This window comes from Phascolarctos cinereus, unplaced genomic scaffold, assembly GCF_003287225.1.
Source record: "Phascolarctos cinereus isolate Bilbo 61053 unplaced genomic scaffold, phaCin_HiC Scaffold_5;HRSCAF=322, whole genome shotgun sequence".
Lineage (NCBI taxonomy): Eukaryota > Metazoa > Chordata > Mammalia > Diprotodontia > Phascolarctidae > Phascolarctos > Phascolarctos cinereus.
The window spans coordinates 383603489-383623835 of record NW_027555958.1 but is presented as its reverse complement, the minus strand read 5'-3'; the positions used below and the strand labels follow the sequence as shown (position 1 = coordinate 383623835).

Here is a 20347-nt window from a genome sequence, read left to right as displayed (position 1 = left end):
TCTTTGCTTCTTTCACTCAGACTCTTTGTACCAGGTTTCTATTCTGTTCCAGTTGTTCAGTAGCCTGAAGGCAGAAAGTAGGTAGAGAGGAGGGGGAGGAAAAGAAACCCCAGAACATACAGAAATGATTATGTGAAACCCCCATATGAAAACATAACTAAGGCAAACTAAATTTGCCCATGTTCAACATATATATGTGTAATATATATGTATATATAATGCACATTATATATACAGATACAATACACACATATTTATACTGGAATTTTATTATGATTGAAAATAAATAAAGTATGTGCTATAAATCCTCTGACTCTTTTCTCCCATTGGCTCCAGGCAGAGGTGACTATTACTATGGAGAGCTGCCCCAGAATAGTACTCAATGGGGATTATTTGAAGCTACAATGGATGTTTAGTTTGGGAGAGAAAAAAAGCCTGAGAATGGAGGACTAAGGCTGCTATCTTCAAGTATCTAAAGGATTGTCATGGGAAAGGAGAAGAGACTTATCCTTAATAATCCCAGGGGAAAGAACTAGGAGGATGAGGAGGAGTAGCAGAAAAACAGATTTAGACTTGATGAAAAGGGAAATGGTATAGTAATTAGAGCTATACAAAAATGAAATGGGCTGTCTTAGAAGGCAAAACTCTTAACAAAGGCTTGAAGAGGGGAGCACTTTTTGGGGATTCCCCCCCAAATCACACTTACAGATTGGGTTCCACAGGGGATGAAAACCCTACATTCAAAGTAACTATGGGTCCATACTCCTTAAAATTATAACTCAAGAGCCCCCACTGATGTGTTTACTGTTCTACAGTCAGTCAAAGAATGCAATTAGTCACAATAAAGGTACTTAATGAAATAACATAGTAAGAAAAACAGCAACAAAAAAATCTTGTACTCTCCCAAAAGTTCACACAGCACAGTGGGAAGAGTGGAGACATTCTTAAAGTTCACCTGTAAAGGGGCCCACACACCTGTTGGGAAATTGTCTTCTAACTCTGAGGTTCTGGGGTGCCATGATTCCATATATACAATTCAGCAAACCTCCCCCAGGATAGAACGGTTCATTAATTCTTTTTCCCAAAAAGACAAGCATTTTAACCAAGCAATTGTTATCCCTATAACCTAGTCAGAGTGAGAACACAAGATTTCCTATCTATTAGTCCCAGAAGTGAGGAATATCTTTTTTTATTAGAAGTTCCAAAATCACTCTAAGGAGTTCTTATCACAACATAGACAAACCTAGAGGATAGAAAGTATATGCCCACTGTAAAAACAAAAAACAAGAATTTCAGCTTCACTAGAACACGTATATTGAAGTCATCTCTCCCCAGAAAGCCATACTCCTTTATTTACTAAATTTTGCTTCCTTTTTTTTAAAGGCAGGAACCATGAGTAAAAGTTACAAAGAGGATAATTTCGGCTTGATATCAGGAAAACCTTCTTAACAATTAGAGCTGGCTGAAAGCATTATGGGTTACCTTGAGAGGTAGTGGGTTCTCCATTCTCCTTAGAAATCTACCCTTAGAGGCTAAACACCCCCTTATCAGGTATGAACGGTAGAAATTCTTTTGGGGGCGGCTAGGTGGCGCAGTGGATAGAGCTCTGGCCTTGGAGTCAAAAGACCTGGGTTCAAATGTGACCTCAGACACTTGACACTTACTAGCTGTGTGACCCTGGGCAAGTCACTTAACCCCAATTGCCTCACCAAGAAAAAAAATCCTTTGACATAAGGGATGGATTAGATGTCCAATAAGATCCTTTCCAACTCTCATTTCTGCCACTGTGATTCTGGGAAAGGAGAAACTATCATCTAATTGTTTGGGGTTATTTTTGGCCTCTGTCATCAATTTCAATAGACCTTCAAAGTGAGATCCTATCCTCTATATTGGCAGGCTCATGTGTGAAAATATTATTTCACAATAGAGTTTTTTAATACTTAATCATAGCACCTAATATTTATGTAATACTCGTGGTATCATCTCTAAGCACACAATTTCCTTCACTCATTCTTTCTATCTTCTGCTGCTCATTGAAACTTGCTTTTCACCTGAAGATACTGCATCTCTTGAAACCTTCTCCAAAACTAACTGCTCTTTCTCTTGCACCCCCCGACACAGGTTAAGAAAAGAAGTTAGCAAACTTCTTCCCTTCCACTTTCTTTCTTTTTTATAGTTTTATTTTTAATTTATGGAATAGAACAAGGATTCCCATAACACAGTACATTTCAAACCCTCTCTCTACTACCATTGCACATTAATAACAATAATAACTAGCATCTATATAGCATTTTTAAAATCTGAAAAGCATTTTACATGTTGTCATTTCATTTGACCCTAACAACAACCCTGGAGGTAGGTGCTATTATTATCCCCATTTTACAGATGAGGAAACTAAGGCAGATTGAGATTAAATGACTTGCCCAGGGTGACATCACTAGTAAATACCTGAGGGTAGACTTGAACTCATCTTCCGTATTCCAGGCTTAGAACTCTATCTACTCCACCACCCAGCTGTCTACCCCAGACTACCACTCCCATAACCTCTGTCTCTAGATTACCTCAAATAATCACGTGCCAAGGAAGGGTCATATCTTTGACACCTAATCTTCCAGTGAAATTGACTCCAGGTGCTGGAATTCCTTCTTAACAGTTCTAATTGCATCACAACTACTATAGTCTTGGTAAGGAGTAGAAGAAAAAACATATGTCTATAGTAAATTACAGAAAAAATCCAAACCTTTTCCTTTATTGTATATCTACAGTCATTCATAAAATTGCATCCAAATTTGTGTTTAAGTAGAGGAGAAAAAGCTCAAGTAGAGGTCTTTCTTGCAAAAGGCAGCATGGCTACTTTCCTCCACTGGACTCAAATAACCCTAGACCAAATTCAATGCCTGATGCCTAATTCTCTTACTTGAAAGAGTATATGAAACTGTTTTTATAAATTAAGAAGTAATGATGGGGGAGGGGATTCCAATCCAGTCTTTTTCTGCTGTCTAACCACTCTAAAATAGCTACAAATACAAAAGGTCATTTAACAAACCAAACCACCTGAATTCCATCATTCAGAATAACACCCACATAGATTTTCAAATCCAGCAGCCCCATTACCCAAGGGAAAAAAAATCCCTAACACTGATGTACATTTTATTGTTACAGTTAATGTCCCCATAACTTTGAAGAGGTTTGTACCTTTAACTAAGTTTGACATTTGGTTTGAAGCGACGTCTGAGGTATATTTTTATTAGAAACATACAGAGAGTTTGTTCCGCATAGCACAGGTCGACATGCTACAATACTTAGTGATCTTGACATTTTCCTGGAATACTAAAGAACAATTTTCCTCAACTCAGAGCAGGAAGTATGTAGTTTGGTCACTCAACATAAATATTCTAGCAATACTTTAACTACCTCACATAAGCATTTGTTTTACCTCAAGTTAGGTATTAATAATCCACGGGTACATCAAACCTTTCTTGTGGTTTAGTCTGTAGAAAAGCTAGGAACTAGCGGTGCCCAGTGGTATTGCTGAAATAATTATGAGGCATAATTAGATTTTTGAAGTTGATATGGAGAAAGGTAGAGTTTGCAGAGAAACCTGCTTATTAACCAAGGGCCATACTCCAACAACCCCCGCCAGTCCCTTTGGTTAGCTGATTCCATTTCAGACAGTCAACAAACATTTATTTAAACACCTACGTGTCACCTATGTGTCAGGCACTGTGCTAAGCCCTAAGGGATACAAAAAGAGGCAAAAGATAGCCCCTGTCCTTACGGGTCTTTCGGTCTAATGGAGAGACAAAATACATATAACTATATAAACAAGATAAATACGAGGTAAATTGGAAAAAATCAACAGAGGGAAGGCAACAGAATGGTGGGGGATCATGAAAGCCTTCTTGCCAAAGGTAAAATTTTAGCTAGGATTTGAAAGAAACCGAGGAAGTTAAGAGGTGAGGATGAGGAGGGACAGAGTTCCAGTGAAGATGCCTGGAGTCAGGAGATGGAGTTTCCAGTTGGAGGAATAGCAAGGAGGTCAGTGTCACTGGATCACAGAATACAGGGGTAAGGAGTAAAAAGGCTGGGGAAATAGGAAGGAGAAAAGTTATAGAGGGCTTTAAAAGCCAAACAAAGAGGTTTTTATTTGATTCTAATTAAATGGGGAACCACTGGAGTTGATTGAATAAGGGTGTGACATGGTCAGACCTTAGCTTTAAGATCACTTAGGTAGCTAAGTGGAGGAGAGAAGGGAATGAGGACAGACAGGGCAGGGAGACCAACCAGGAAGCTATTACAATAGACCAGGCTTGAGGTGCTGCAGTTGATGGTGGCCATGTCAATGTGAGTTCAGGTCACGTATGGGAATGACCCCAGGCACAGTTACCCAGACGTACTCCAGGAAAGCAGGTTTTTTTCCTCAATTATTCAATTCAATCAGAAAGTCAGTGAGTACTGTAAATCACTCTTACTGATAGATCAGGTCATCAAACCTAGGATAAAGTCAAGAGAAAGGCAATAAGTTAGAAAATTCAGGAAACATAGGCAATTTGAGGAACAGGTCACATTTTTTCCACCAGTCAATCCACATTTATTAAGTACCTACCATGTGCCAATTATTATGCTAGGCACTGATGATATAAAGAGCAAAATGAAATGATTTCTGCCCTCAAGAACCTTACGTTCCATTATTGGGAGATCAAAGTACAAATGAAACAAATTAAAATACTTTTTTAAATTATAAAGGAAACACAGTAGAAAGGAAAACACTGACAAACACATACATATATTTTGTCATTCAAATGCTGGTCAACTTGTTTGCCTACTAAATATATTATTTTATGTCAATATAGAAAATCAATCCATGGGGGGAAAAAATCCTCCAAAACACAAAGCATACTGACCTGACTATCCATTGATTCAGGTTCTGGTCTTAGATCTGCTATTAATGAAGACTTGCATCAAAACACAGAGACAAATAACCCTGGGTTGGGGAGGAGAAACTAATAAATAGATGAGTCTAACCATAATGCAGATGAGCAGAGATCCAAGTTGGACATAAGGTCATAAAGGTAAGTCAGGGCCACAAATCTAATTTAAAACAAAAACTGAAAAGGAAGGGTAAGAAAGAAAAGTGCTTATCTATATGCATCAAGCTATATGCAATAAAACGTAGCTGCCATGTAGGGAGAAAAACCCAAAAGTTTATGAAACAAAATGTAATTAAAAAGCCAGTTTTTTAAAAAACTAGCTTTAGATGGCTATAAAGATGCACAAGGGGCAGCTAGGTGGCACAGTGGATAGAGCTCTGGCCTTGAAGTCAGGAGGACATGAGTTCAAATCCAGTCTCAGACACATGACATTTAACCCCAATTGTTTCACCAAAAAGCTAAATAATTTTAAAAAAAAAAAGAATGCACAAAATATGAGTAACAAGCAATATAAGCTAGAGGTGCTAATACAAGGAGGCAAATTCATACCTCATGGATTTCACCTAGACATGGAGGGATGAAACTCATGATAGGACTATAGCTCTGGAAGTGTATACCATATGCAAAAGGAAGGGGGAAGAGGGAAATTAAAGGGAAGAGGAATAATATATATTTGGAAGACATACTTCTGTGAGGAAGTCTAAGAAACAAAGAAAAGAGGCATAACAGAAAGCATTTTATTAAAGATCAATAGGAATAGATACTCCAGCAGAAAAGGATATCCTCATCATATAGTCCAGCACTTCTTAAATTGTGGGTTGCAACTCTATATGTGGTCAGAAAAATTTGGCAACAATAAAAGGTTTCTGAACGCAAAATGACCAAAAATTGATTAAAAATCAAATGCATAATGAATCCAGGCTGCTTCTGGTAGCACTTGCCTATGTTGCATCACGCAACTTCACCGTAGCCTTGGTTCTGAACACAAGGCATGCACACTTTGCTCTGTGCATGCCTTCGCTCCACACTATGCAATGTCAATAAACTCTGCCAAAATGTGAAAAGGGGTCACCAGTGAAAAGGCGTTAAGAAGCCCTGAGTAGTCCACCTGCACGGAAAGAGAAAAAAAAATGGGTTTGCAAAGGGATGCTACACATGAAATTTAATAAGGGGAAATTAGCAATTCTTATACCTGCATTCAATAAATTAACTTTGCTAAGTACAAGACAGGAAAGGCATGATTAGAAAGCAGTTTGTCTGGAAAAAATAGCTGGAAGTTTAGCTGAATATGAGTCTACACTGTGATGCAACTGATAAAAGAAGCCGTTGCCTTGCATTGAGATAGAGCTTCCAAGAATGAGGTTAAGATAGTCCTATATTTTACTCTGCTCTGGTCAGACCATACATGCAGTATTGTGTCCAATTCCCAGCATTTCTTTTCAGGAAGGACATTGGTAAACTGGAGAAAGTCCAGAGCAGTGCAACCAGGATGGCGAAGGGTCTCAAGGTCATGTCATAATGAAAACTGAAGGAACTTGGGACATTTAACCTTGAGGAAAGAAGACTCATGGGGAATATGATGGCTGCATTCAAGTTTTTAAAGGACTTCTATGTGAAAGAGATTAAACTTATTCTGTTTGGCCTCAGAGGGAAAAACTAGGAACAATGGATAAAAGCTAAAAAGAGGCAAATTTTGGCTTGATGTAAGAAAAAAAAAATTCTTAAGAATTACAGTTTTCTTTGAGAGGAGTGAGCTGCTTCAGGAAGCTCTGACTTCCCCTCTAATGCAGGTCTGCACACAAAGGCTGAATGACTGCTTGTTGGATGTCATTTTTTTTCACATATAAGTTGTACTAGATGGTTGAAGATGCCCCTCCAACTCTGAAATTCTATGACTCTATGTTTCTGTGACATGCCTTGCCTCAGTTTTAGCAAAGCATTTGATGCAAACCTCCCAGGCTATCAGATAGAAAAGATGGAGATATGTGGTGCTGGCAATAATATAAAATGGCTTTACAACTGTATAGATGGGGGCGGAGCCAAGGTGGTAGAATGAAAGCAGTGACTTGCTTGAGCTCTCCCCCAAACCCCTCCAAATAGCTATAAAAAATGGCTCTAAACAAATTTTAAAGCAGCAGAACCCACAAAAAGACAGAGTGAAGCAAATTTCCAGCCTAAGACAATCTGGGTGATTGATCAGAAAGGTATATCATGCCAGGCAGTGAGAAGAGCGCAGTGCAGTGTGGGGGTGCAGGCCGTAGCGAACCTGGAGTAGGCTTCAGAGGACTGAATCATGGGCAGCTGTGGTGGTTTCCAGACCTCTCAACCCACAAAAGCCAAAGACAACTTAGAAGGTCAGTGGGAAAAGTCTGTTTCTGTGGTGAGAGAGGAGCTAGGTCTCAGAGCCATTCCAGAGCACAGAGCACAGAGCACGGCGCAGGGGGTGGCTGAGTCCTGAGCTTCTGGCCCACAGACTGAGGGGGAATCCAGTGGATGATCAGAGAGGGATTGCAGGGATCTCTTTGCCAGTGCTAAGGCAGAAATCTCTTGCTTTGCCTGTGCTTGGATCTGGGTCACAGTTCTGGGCGGTGGTCCTGGGGCGAGGAGGATCGCTGGCGTGGTGGAGCTTGTAGTGGCTTGTGGACAGGAAACCTTCCTCACAGTTCCAGGACAGAAAGGAGTGCTTGTAGTCACTAACAGACCAGAGCACAGGCCAGGAAAGGCGTAACCACCTTACCCCTTATCATACCACCTTGCAAGAACTGAAAATTTACAGGTCCCTACAAGTATCTCTGAAAACAGCTATACAAACCCCTGAAGCTTGGGACAGTACACTTTCCACACTGGAAGCAGACTCTTACCTTAACAAAGAGTTCAAAACTCAAGTAATTGGCCGGGAACTTGAGCAAGCAACGCAGAAAGAGTCAGACTATATTATCTTACTTTGGTGACAAAGAAGATTAAAACATACAACCAGAAGAAGACAACAAAGTCAAAGCTCCTACATCCAAAGCCTCTAAGAAAAATATGAATCAGTCCCAGGCCTTGGAAGAGCTCAAAAGGGATTTTGAGAAGCAAGGAAGAGAAGTAGAGGAAAAACTGGGAAGAGAAATGAGAGTGATGCAAGAAAATCATGAAAAACAAGTCAACAGCTTGCTAAAGGAGACCCAAAAAAATACTGAAGAAAATAACACCTTAAAAAATAGCCTAACCCAAATGGCAAAAGAGGTCCAAAAAGCCAATGAGGAGAAGAATGCCCTAAAAAGAAAAATTGGCCAAATGGAAAAGGAAGTCCAAAAGATTACTGAAGAAAATACTTCCTTAAAAATTAGAATAGAGCAATTGGAAGCTAGTGACTTTATGAGAAATCAAGACACTGTAAAACAAATCCAAAAGAATGAAAAATTAGAAAACAATGTGAAATATCTCATTGGAAAAACAACTGACCTGGAAAATAGATCCAGGAGAGAGAATTTAAAATTATTGGACTATCTGAAAGCCATGATCAAAAAAAGAGCCTAGACATCATCTTTCAAGAAATTATCAAGGAAAACTGCCCTGATATTTTAGAACCAGAGGGCAAAATGAAATTGAAAGAATCCACCAATCTCCTCCTGAAAGAGATCCCCAAAGGAAAACTCCTAGGAATATTGTAGCCAAATTCCAGAGTTCCCAGGTCAAGGAGAAAATATTACAAGCTGCCAGAAAGAAACAATTCAAGTATTGTGGAAACACAATCAGGATAACACAAGATTTAGCAGCTTCTACATTAAAGGACCACAGGGCATGGAATATAATATTCTGGAGGGCAAAGGAGATAGGATTACAACCAAGAATCACCTACCCAGCAAAACTGAGTATAATCCTTCAGGGGAAAAAATGGTCATTCAGTGAAATAGAGGACTTTCAAGCATTCTTGATGAAAAGACCAGAGCTGAATAGAAAATTTGACTTTCAAATACAGGACTCAAGTGGAACATGAAGAGGTAAACAGGAAAGAGAAATCATAAGAGACTTATTAAGATTGAACTGTTTACATTCCTGCATGGAAAGATGATATTTATAACTCATGAGACCTTTGTCAGTATTAGGGTAGTTGGAGGAAAAAATTATATGTATGTAGATAGATAGATAGATAGATAGATAGATAGATAGATAGATAGATAGAGGGCACAGGGTGAGTTGAAGATTAAGGGGTCATATCTGGAGAATAAAATTAAGGAATGAGAGAGGATTATACTAGGAGAGAAGAAAGGGAGAGGTAGAATGGGGTAAATTATCTCACAAAAAAAACAGAAAAGAAAAGGCTCTTACAGTGGAGGGGAAACGGCAGAAGGTGAGAGGGAATGAGTGAATCTTATTCTCATAGGATTTGGCTTAAGGAGGGAATAACATACACATTCAATTGGGTATGGAAATCTGTCTTACCCTACAGGAAAATAGGGGGGAGGGGACAAGAGAGCAGGGGGATGATAGAGGGGAGGGCAGATTGGGAAAGGGGGTAATCAGAAGCAAATACTTCTGAGGAGGGACAGGGTCAAAAGAAAGAATAGAATAAATGGGAGGGGCATGGTAGGATTAAGGGAAATGGAGTTAGTTTTTCACAACATGTCTACTATGGAAGTGTTTTGCATAACTGCACATGTATAACTTATATTGAGTTGCTTGCCTTTTCAATGAGGATGGGTGGGGAGGGAGGAAGGGAGAAAATTTGGAAACCAAAGTTTTAAAAACATATGTTTAAAAAAAATGTTTTCACATGCAACTGGGAAATAAGAAATACAGGAAATGGGGTACAGAAGTCTATCCTGCCCTACAGGAAAATAGAAGGGGAAGGGGATAAAAGATGGGGGGAGAGATAGAAGAGAGGGCAGACTAGGGGAAGGGATATTCAGAATGCATGCCATCTTGGGGGGGGGAGTGGCAAGATGGCAAGAAAATTTGGAACTCAAAATCTTCTGGAAGTAAATGTTGAAAACTAAAAATAAATAAATTTATATTAAATACAAAAAGAAAGAAAGAAAGAAGAAAGAAAGAAAGAAAGAAAGAAAGAAAGAAAGAAAGAAAGAAAGAAAGAAAGAAAGAAAGAAAGAAAGAAAGAAAGAAAGAACTGTCTGGATGACCAGATAAAAAAGAGTAGTTATTAATAAATATTTCTATGTCAATTTAGTTTGTTTGGTTTTTGGCTAGGCAATGGGGTTAAGTGACTTGCCCAGGGTCACACAGCTAATAAGTGTTACATGTCTGAGGCCAGATTTGAACTGAGGTGCTCCTGACTCCAGGGCTAGTGCTCTATCCACTGTGCCATCTAGCTGCCCCCTTCTATGTCAATTTAGAAGGAAGTCTCCACTGGAGTATCCCTGAGATCTGTGTTTGGCACCATACAGTTTAGCTTTTTTATCAACAACTTGGATCAGGGCACAGATAGCAGGTTCATCGTATTAGCAGATAACTCAGTGGTATATTGGTTGGCTCCCGAGGTTCCTTTCCACTCTGAAATCATATGATTCATTACCTACTCCTGGGTTTTAAAACTGTTAAAATAGTATAGTTAGTATAGGATAGTTGACTCTCAATTATATGCACTAATGGAAGAGCAAAGAGATTCATAGAAATAACACCCAAATCTTTTCTGTTTGAGTTTCAGTCATATGCTGGAACCAGCGCAAGCTCACAAAGGCTAATTGTTCAATTTATACCTCAGAAATCAGCAAACTAAATCAGGTTTGATTTATTGTTTTGTTGATTTCTAGATTTAAGAAAGTGATGGAGAAAATATTAATGACACAGATTCAACTTAAAAGTTCATAATACATATTTTTTTGAGAACCAGTTATAAAACATTTACCAGGATACATCTCCAGTGCGTGTATATACATATAGGTACAGAGAACAGTTCATACTGAGCTATTCTACTTTTCCAGTTGTTGGCAGCATAGGTCTCAGTATTGGCAGTGTAAATATTGCAAGCAATCATAGATTTTAGTGCTAGAACAGACCTTAGAGGAGATCTAATCCAATTCCTTTATTTTATAAACGAGGAAATGGAGAACCAAAGAAATTGAATAACTTGTCTCAAGTCACAGAGGTCACAAGTGGCAGAGCTAGGACTCAAATCCAGGTCTTTAAATCCAGAATAGATTCGAATGGCCCGTTTGCAAAAATTGAAAATCGACTCTTCTCTCATCAATAAAAGTCTTGGCACATACTGAATACTATATAAATGTTAGTTATTATTTATTAGTTCAAATTATAGGATGCCTATTCATGAAGAGGATATCGTGATGCCTTATATGCCTTCTAATAGTATGTTATGTAACTTGAATCTCAAAGTCCTTTGGTATGGGACTCTCTCCTCCTTTGTGGAGAGAGAGAGGAAGAGGGAGTTCCAGCAGCTCTTCATGTCTCTTCTAAGCTCTTCAGGCTTTGGAAGCATCTGACCTCCAGAGAAAAAATGGATGATGTCAACTTCATTTCAAGTTGCTGAGGGGGAAATAAGACTCTAGGAGAAGCTGACATGAGAGGAGCTAAGTCTCTGTTATCACCCTATCCCCAAAAGAAACCTCAGGCTACTTTCCCTTAGGTAAGATTTAGTTTCTCTCTCTCTCTCTTTCTGTCTCTGTCTCTCTGTCTCTGTCTGTCTCTCTCTGTCTCTGTCTCTGTCTCTCTCACTCTCTGTCTCTGTCTGTCTGTCTGTCTCTCCCTCTCTCTCTCTCTCTCTCTCTCTCTGTCTCACACACACACACACACACACACACACACACACACACACACACACACACACACCTTACTCCCAATGGGGGAACCCCTTCAATCTGATTGTCTGATATATATTCTCACATGTATACTTTCTCTGATTTCTATGTTGCTCTGGACTTGGATAAATGGGTTTCTCTGCTACTTGCTGCGTGTGTTCATTGTGGAATTAGTATTTGGTGGGAACGGAATCAAGCTTTGGATTACAGAAAAGTGATCAGAAATTAACTAGAACCTGAAAACTATATCCCCTGAACTAAGAACATTTTAGGGAGCAGATAGATATAATTCTAGCCTAGTACCACTTCTCTCTCAGGAGAACAGAATGGCCAAGCTTCTCACCCCAACCTCCTAGTTCTCTTCTTGGCAGGAATTCATTATCCCTTGGAGTAGGACGGGGGAAGAAGAGGTTAGAGATATCTATTCCACCTCCTATTTTTTTTTTTTTTGGTGAGGCAATTGGGATTAAGTGACTTGCCCAGAGTCACACAGCTAGTAAGTGTTATGTGTCTAAGGCCAGATTTGAACTCAGGTCCTCCTGACTCCAGGGCCGGTGCTCCATCCACTGCACTACCTAGTATTCTGCCCCCTATTGAGCCACCCAATGATGTCCTCATGTTACCTATGGGAGATGCTATGGATAGAAATGGAAGCAACCTTAGAAATATAGTCTTGCTTGCCTCATTTACAAAGGAGGAAACTAAGACAAGAGAGGTAGGATACTATCAGATTGTACACCATCTTGGGGAAGGGGGAGGCTTAAAACTCAAAATTTTACAGAAGTGAATGTTGAAAACTAAACATAAATAAATAAATAAATTGTTTAATTAGAAAAAGAGAGAGGTAGGATATCTTGATTAAAATCACATAGCTAATAAATGGTAGGATTAGAACTATAACCTAGATATCCTGATAGTGTTAATCCTGCCAACAATCACTTATTTATGAAGTGTCTTCCATGTGCCGGGTGTGGTGCTAAACACAGGGGATACAGATACAAGCAAAAGGAGCGACCACCCCCTGCTCTCAAGATGTTAAAGTTCTGATGAGAGAAGATGACACATAAAAAGGAAATGAATAGGTAGGGTATCACGGGGGCAGGGAAAGGGAAGCAAGGTGACAAATTTCAGAAAGCCAGAAGCAGACCTGGAAGAGGAGTGAAGGATGGCTAATCCTTCCTCAAAATGGAGGGTCTAGAAGGAGCTCACTAGTGGGAGAATGGAGCAGCAGGGACAGATGGATGTCCTAGGGAACTTCCAGGGGGAGAGGGCAGCTTAGTCATGATGGCAGTGTCCAGAGAATAGAGATCGCACCACATAGCCCACGTGGTATGAGAAACAAGAGTTGAGAGAATCAACCTGGGAAAACAAATGAACAGGTGCTGGTTTCTTGTATTATTGTTGTTTAGTCATTTTCCAACTCTTTGTGACCCCATTTGGGGTATTCTTGGCAAAGACCCTGGAGTGGTTTGCCATTTCCTTCTCCAATTCATTTTACAGATGAGGAAACTGAGACAAACAGGGTTAAGTGACTTGCCCAGGGTCACACAGCTATTCAGTAACTGAGGCTGGATTTGAACTCAGAACTCATTTGAGGTCTTCCTGACTCCAGGCCCGGCACTCTCTCCACTGCACCGCCTAGCTACCCTGGCTTCTTGTAATACAGCCCTCCCCCACCATTAGAAAGGCCCTCTATAAAACAAAACGTCAATTGGATTCTCTCCCAAACCTATGCTCCTGTCTATTTCCAATGACTAGCTCTCATTTTGTACCAGATGAGGAAACCATTTTGCATTTCTGTAGTCAGATACAACATGATCAATGGGGAGAAACTGGGGAGGGGGGCACAGTGTGCTAGACAGGGCACTGGATTTAGAGTTCAAGGTCGTGGGTTCAAATTGGCCCTCTTTGGGACAGCTAGGTGGCACAGAGGATAGAGCACCAGCCCTGGATTTAGGAGGACCTGAGTTCAAATCCATCTCAGACATATAACACTTAGTAGCTGTGTGACCCCGGGCAAGTCACTTAACCCCATTGCCTAACCAAAAGAACAAACAAAAAAACAAATTGGGCCTCTTTCTCTTACTACTTTTGTGAGTTTGGGTACAATATAACCCCTCTGGGCCTCAGTTGTTTCCTCTGTAAAAGAAGGAGGTTGGATGAGATGACCTCTAAGCTCCCTTAGAGCTCTAAACCGGCGATCACTCATCCACTGCTTTGCATCATACGTCCACCTTCTGTTCTGTTTTCAACAGTGTAAAAGGGGGTACAGGGTTGCAGAAAGAACTCTATGCTCAATGTCAATCATTCCACTTGTGACTTCTGAAACAGATGTTTCCTGCTTGTGATTAAGAGAGAAGTGTGAAATTAATTGCATGACAAACTGATAAGAAGTCACTGAATTGGGGGAGGATTGATGAGGGGGAGGGAGGATGCAATTCGCCATATGCCACCTGGCAAAACATAAATGCAAAAACAGACCTATTATAGACAAGCTCGGGAAGCCCAAGTGGAGCGACTGCAGAGGATCACTATTCACATCGTCCAACCAGCATTCAGCTAAGCCCATGAAAGGAGGCAATGGTGTCAGGTACAATTTTAGAGGCTCTAGTGTTTTTTAAAAAGGACTTGGTTTGCAACCCCGGTGCTGATTGTTAATGAGTACAGACCATTAAAAACCTTTTGACAGCTTAAGCAGGTGCCAACTTGTGAGTGCTTTGGGAATGTCTACAAGACAAACATCCTCTTCTCACTGTAAGAATTTAGGGGAGTGACCAGTGTCCACATGGCCCTTTGACAGTGCCTCTTCTTAATATAGTAAGTATGCCCCCTTCTTCGCTCTATTATTAGCCTGGCCATATCATACCCATAGGAAGTTCTATAGACCAGCTTTGTTCTAGCTCAGTTAATTCACATGTGTGATTTGTCATATACTATCTGTTCTATCACAAGGCCACATGAAAAAAATATTTTATGTGGCTAAATTCTTAGGCATTGTGTAAATCAAAAATAATGCTGTTTAAAAAGAGAAAACATTTTGTCCCATGGAATCCCCTATCCCACCCTCCCCTAAAAAAATGTATATAAAATGTTAAGAATCTTCAGCAATAAAGGTAACACTACTATAAATAAGTGTGGAAACACATGTGCTACATTCCCCCTGAGTGTTGCCTTAGCAGGTTTTATTTCCCCTCTGTTCCGGCCTTGTGGCTTTGTGTTGTGTGAGTGTCAAATGTTCCTAGGACCATTGTGTGGACTGCATGGAAGCCAAGTTCCCTAGGTAATGCCCCAGCCCCATTCTCCCATCCTCCCTTGACGATGCAGCCTTCAAGATTATAGCCTGTTGTGCTGGAATGGCATCAGTGGAGGGAGAAGAATGGAAAGAGAATGCTCAGCTTCCCTGGGGACCCTATGCCTCAAAGAAAATGGGTATCTTGGGGCAGCTAGAAAGTGCAGGAGATAGAGCACTGGCCCTGCAGTCAGGAGGACCTGAGTTCAAATCCAGCCTCAGGCACATAGCACTCAATAACTGTGTGACTCTGGGCAAGTCACTTAACCCCAATTGCCTCTCCCAAAAGAAAAATGGGTACCCACCCTTGCAACAACTGAATGCTACTGTGAGTTACTGTGAGTGAGGTAAATCCATCGCTAGCAAGTTTTGCACCCAGGACAAATGGCATGAAATGCTCCTTCAAACACAAGTGAAGAAGATTTCATGCATGAGAAGAGGGTGAGCCCGGCACTCTGGGGAGGAACTGACATGGGATATTTTACCTAATTAAACTTTCAAATCATATGCTAAGTTCAGTTGTTTTAAGCTAAAGCAAAGTGATACAGGTGACTTCAGAGTTAGAAGGCCTTTCAACTGCTGGCTCTGATGTTCATCTGAGTAAACCTGGGTGAGGAGCACCCTCCCTGGGTCTGTCTCCTCATTTATGTAACAGTGACTACTCTGACCTTCATTGTCTGAAGGCTAGGTATGCTACATTTTGTCCTTCCCACAGGATTCTCTGGGACTCTCAGAGGGGCTTAGTATCTCTGCCAATAGCTCAAGCTCCCACCAATTGTATTCTCTCAATTTCCCCCTACACTCCAGGTCCAATTAACCACTTAAGTCATAGTAGCTTTTACAAGGAAATATTGGCTTCAAAGGTACAAGAAGAACAAATATTTAAACATCCTTCCAGCACCTGGGGGAATAATCCTCTCTATACTTGGGGAGCAGAAGGGATTAGGTTCACAGTTTAACTCAGTTCCTACATAGCATCAGTCTCACTATGTCCCAAGTTCAAAGCCCCCTGGGCGTATGTCCCAAGACAGTAGATTTTCAAGACTTCCCCCCTGGGCTAACAGCAACATCCGGCCAAATCTTGGCTCCAAGGTGGCTACAGCTCAAACTGAAAGGTCCACGTATTCTCCTGCCTGTGCCTACAACTGAAAAAGACAAAAGTAAAAGACCAAAACCCCAAGCCCAGTTCTCAGGGGAGTAGGACTTAAAAGGTGGAAGGGGGAAGGTGATCCATTCCCTACACTCAGCTAAGAGCATGGCGCCCATGCCTTCAGGTGAATGGGACCTCTACTCCCTTGAGAATGTGTTTGTGCCAATCCCAGGACCACTTCTGGCTACACAGCCAATGGAAAGAGGCCATATAGTAGCAGAACTCAAGAGGTCTTCTCCCAGAGGCAGGTCCCTGCTATCTCCCACATGGGGGTCTCCATCTTAGATGGTCTGAGCATACAGCAAAGCCTAGTTACAGTTATAATATGAAGAAGCTGGTCTAAATGGCTTCTGCAATGCCATCTTTCTCTAGCTCTAGGATCCTAGCAAGGACTGCAAGTGCTCTTGGTGCCTCTAAACTTGACTCCTGGAGTGAAACTCTGCTTTAGTTATGCCCCTGAAGAGAGAAGCTCCATTGGGATTGCTTCACTCCATCTCCACCTTCTTGTTCGCTGTCTGTATCATGTTTCCTTGTGCCATGTTTCCTTCCACTTTGAAAAACATACCATACTTTATTTCTTTCGAAACAGAACAGGCAGGGGCGGCTAGGTGGCCCAGTGGTTAGAGTACCAGCCTTCAATTCAGGAGGACCTGAGTTCAAATCCAACCTCAGACACATAACACTTACTAGCTGTATGGCCCTGGGCAAGTCACTTAACCCCATTGCCTAGCCGAAGAAGAAGAAAACAGAACAGACAACAAAATCCATTATCCATTGCAGCTGGATCCATCCTTGCTCAACAAGATGAGAGTTCAGGTCTATCAAATAGCAAAACTGATGGTCTTGTGCTCTGTAAATAATTCGTCCTTGTGCTCACTGAACAGTTTGTTATTATTTCTTGTATTCAGTTTTTTTAGTGGATAACACTTTTGGACCATCATTTGAGTACTGGCTATGAGTCATCCTTTATGTCTGTAGAAACCAGTAAGTCTTTCACACTAGACATTTAGATATGATCATTTAGCTCGGGAGTTAACCAGTCCTCCCCTCCATCCTGCTTCTAGGAGGGATGAAAAAAGAGCAAAAGGAACAGCAGGCTTCCTGGCAACATCATTATCATAGGGGTTGGGCCAGCCACATGTTTCCAGCCCACCACACCAGGTGGGGAGAGCATATTGTTGGCACATGATAATAACCTACCTCATATTTGCATAGGTCTACTTTGAGATTTATAAAATACTTTACTACAACAACCAAGTGAGGTTATTATTAGTATGAATAAGTTATTTCTATTTTTTAAGAAGAGGTAAAGACAACCCTGTGAATACAACCCTGACAGTGGACTGAATGTCTGCTGTCCAAAGACCAGCCTTGCCATGTTTAAAGAGGCTTGTCAACAGGGTAGCTAAGGGGTGTGATAGCAAATGGTTCAGCCTCAGGAAATACAAAAATCATCTCCTAAAGTAAGAAGTTTCTGTGACTGTGATGGTACAGTGAAGATCCACGCTGGTGAAATCATGGATGTTTGAAGTCATGTTGATTAGGAAACTGAGGAACAGAGAAGTAAAGTGACTTGTTCATAGTCACATAGTAAGTATATGTCAAAGACAGGACTCATGATGCCAAGTCCGATACTCTTCCCACAATACCATGCTGCCTCTCCAAATCCTTTATCACTAGCCTAGTACTAGAATTGGAATGTGCTCCATTTAACATATAACCAAACACAAAAGGAAAACATCACTTTGGTTTTCTATATTTTGGTTTAGGGGTGTTTTGTTTATTTTCAGGTTTGGGGAGTGTTTTCTGATGTTTGCAGGGTGTTTTTTTTTAAATTCTCATATTGTAAAGACTCACATGGACTGATTCATTTTTATCACTAAAATATGGATATCAGAGGCAGTAACCTTGCTGAGGAAGTTTTGTTACTAAGCTAAGAATTTTGGGGAGGGAGGGAGTATACTCAAAGGAAGAAACCAAAATAGCCATAGTAGTCATCTGTATGGTAATAAATGGCAGGAAACAAAGTGGGTGCACAGTGAGTAGGGAATAGCTGAACAACCTGAAGTCTATGAAATGACCCCACATTATGGTACTCTAAGTAAGAAATAATGACTATGAGGAATTCAGAGAAACATGAAAAGATCACAAACTTGGAACTAGATATGGCCTTAGAGGTCATGGAATCCAACTCCCTCTTTTAACAGACGAAGAAACTGAGGCACACAGAAGTTAAATGATTTGTCCAGGCTCATACAGCTAAGTGGCTAAGGAAGGATTCAAACTCAGTTTTTGCTGACTCCATGTCTAGCACTCAATCTACCTGCCTTTTTTCAGGACAATAAAAAAAGCAAAATGAAAAGAACAATATTCACAATGATTATAATAATGTAAATAACACTGAAAGTGCTTAGCATAGTGCCTGGCACATAGTAGGCACTTAATAAATGTGTATTGACTATTATTAGATGACATTGGAAATCATATTTTACTGAAAAAGAAGCAGTTTCAGAAAAACCTGGGAATACTTACGTGAATTGATGCAGAGTGAAGTGAGCAGAATTAGATCATTGTACACAGGAACAGCAAAATCATAACAATGATCAACTGTGAAAGACTTGGCCACTCTGATCAATACAATAATCCAAGACAATTCCAAAGGACCCATGGTGAAAAATGCTCTCTACCTCCAGAGAGAAATGATGAGCTCTGAGTATAGATTCAAGCATACTTTTTTCACTTTCTTCTTCTTTCCTTTTTTTTTTTTGCAACATGGCTAATATGGAAATATGCTTTGCATAATCTACATGTATAATTGACATCATATTGCTTGCCATCTCTGGGGGGGCTAGACATTTAGAACTCAATTTTTTTAAAAAAGGAATGTTAAACATAAATAAGTCAAAAATATTTTAAAATAAATCATATTTAATGCAATGGCCAATCTTGGCTACAAATGATGAAACATATTTCTCTCTGCTGGGGTGAACAATAGGTATGAAATATAAGTGAACTATGGGTGTATAATGTTGCAAATATATCATCAGACAAAGTCATTGTTGGTTGGCTTTTTTTTTTAAACCAAAGTTTCTTTGATATAAAGGAATATTCTGGACATGATATTAGGAAGTGATTGTGGAGTAAAAAATGAAAATCATCAACAAAGTATTTTTAATCTTAAAAAAATTGAAAGGAGGATGCAGATTGCTTGGGGAAAATAATATCTCAATCACTTCCAGGCAGGGGAAGCAGAATGTAGAGCGCGCGCACACACACACACACACACACACACACACAAGAAATGGGAATAGGAAGGACAGAAGACAGAAGATGAATTTGTAAGGAAGAGAGGAGGAGGAGAAAAGTGAGGTAGGTAAGAGAAGAATGAATGACAATGCCTTAAAAAATGACAAAAAGTTTTAGTTGAAAGCAATACAGGAACACAAAGGGATTGTGTGATGAGGCTGTCACATTGACAAAATACAATGATTTTAGAAAAGGCATTTTGTATAAACTGGGTGAAGAACAAATGTAATTCCTTCTAGTCTAAAACTTGTCACTTTGTTATCTCCTTTGGGAAGTGAGCTTTGCTGCCAAGTCAAGTGTCAACTCACAGGTTTTGAACTGCTCTCCGGTGTACTATGCAATTTTCTGCTCGATCTTTATCAGCATAGCTACTCTGTCCCTAACTTCTTGTACTAACATTAGGTAGAGGAAGCAGCTGGCAGGGGATCTTAAGAGTTATTTTAATGCTGCTTAACGTAGGTGGCACTTTGAGAGTCAAAAGAAGGGGTTTTCCATCCACATTTTGATTTATGCTTCATCTAGATGCCAATTTCCTGTTTTTAAGCACTGCGGAAAACTTTTCCAAATGGGATCTGAAATACAACAGGGCTTCCTAGCAGAGGAAAGACAAGGAAGGCAACAGAAAAACAAGCTAAGCGAATTGTTGCTCTCACAAATGAAGAATTTTAGAGTAATTCAAGGAGCGCCTAGAGATCCTAAATGGCATTTTGTGTTCTTTTGAACTTACTAGAGTCATGTGCCTTCACTGAAATGGGCAAAATGCAGGGGGTTTTCAGGTGTAATCTTGATTTTATTATAAAGTAGTTGTCAAGAAACATCTATTAAGTTCCTAATGTAACAATCACAGTGCTATGCTCTGGGAATAAAAACACAAACAGAAAGAAAGCTAATATCAGATACTTCTGTCCCTCCCCTC

The 20347-nt window shown here is 40.2% G+C and overlaps 1 long non-coding RNA gene across 1 annotated transcript; it reads right to left on the bottom strand.

Annotated features, from left to right (window-relative positions):
- Positions 1-4119: 4119 nt before the first annotated feature.
- Positions 4120-18838, bottom strand: LOC144457818 (uncharacterized). Its single transcript, XR_013487341.1, has 2 exons — positions 18658-18838; positions 4120-4493 (listed from the first exon to the last, which is right to left on the bottom strand). It is a non-coding gene; the product is annotated as an uncharacterized LOC144457818 (long non-coding RNA).
- Between the last annotated feature and the right edge of the window lie 1509 nt (positions 18839-20347).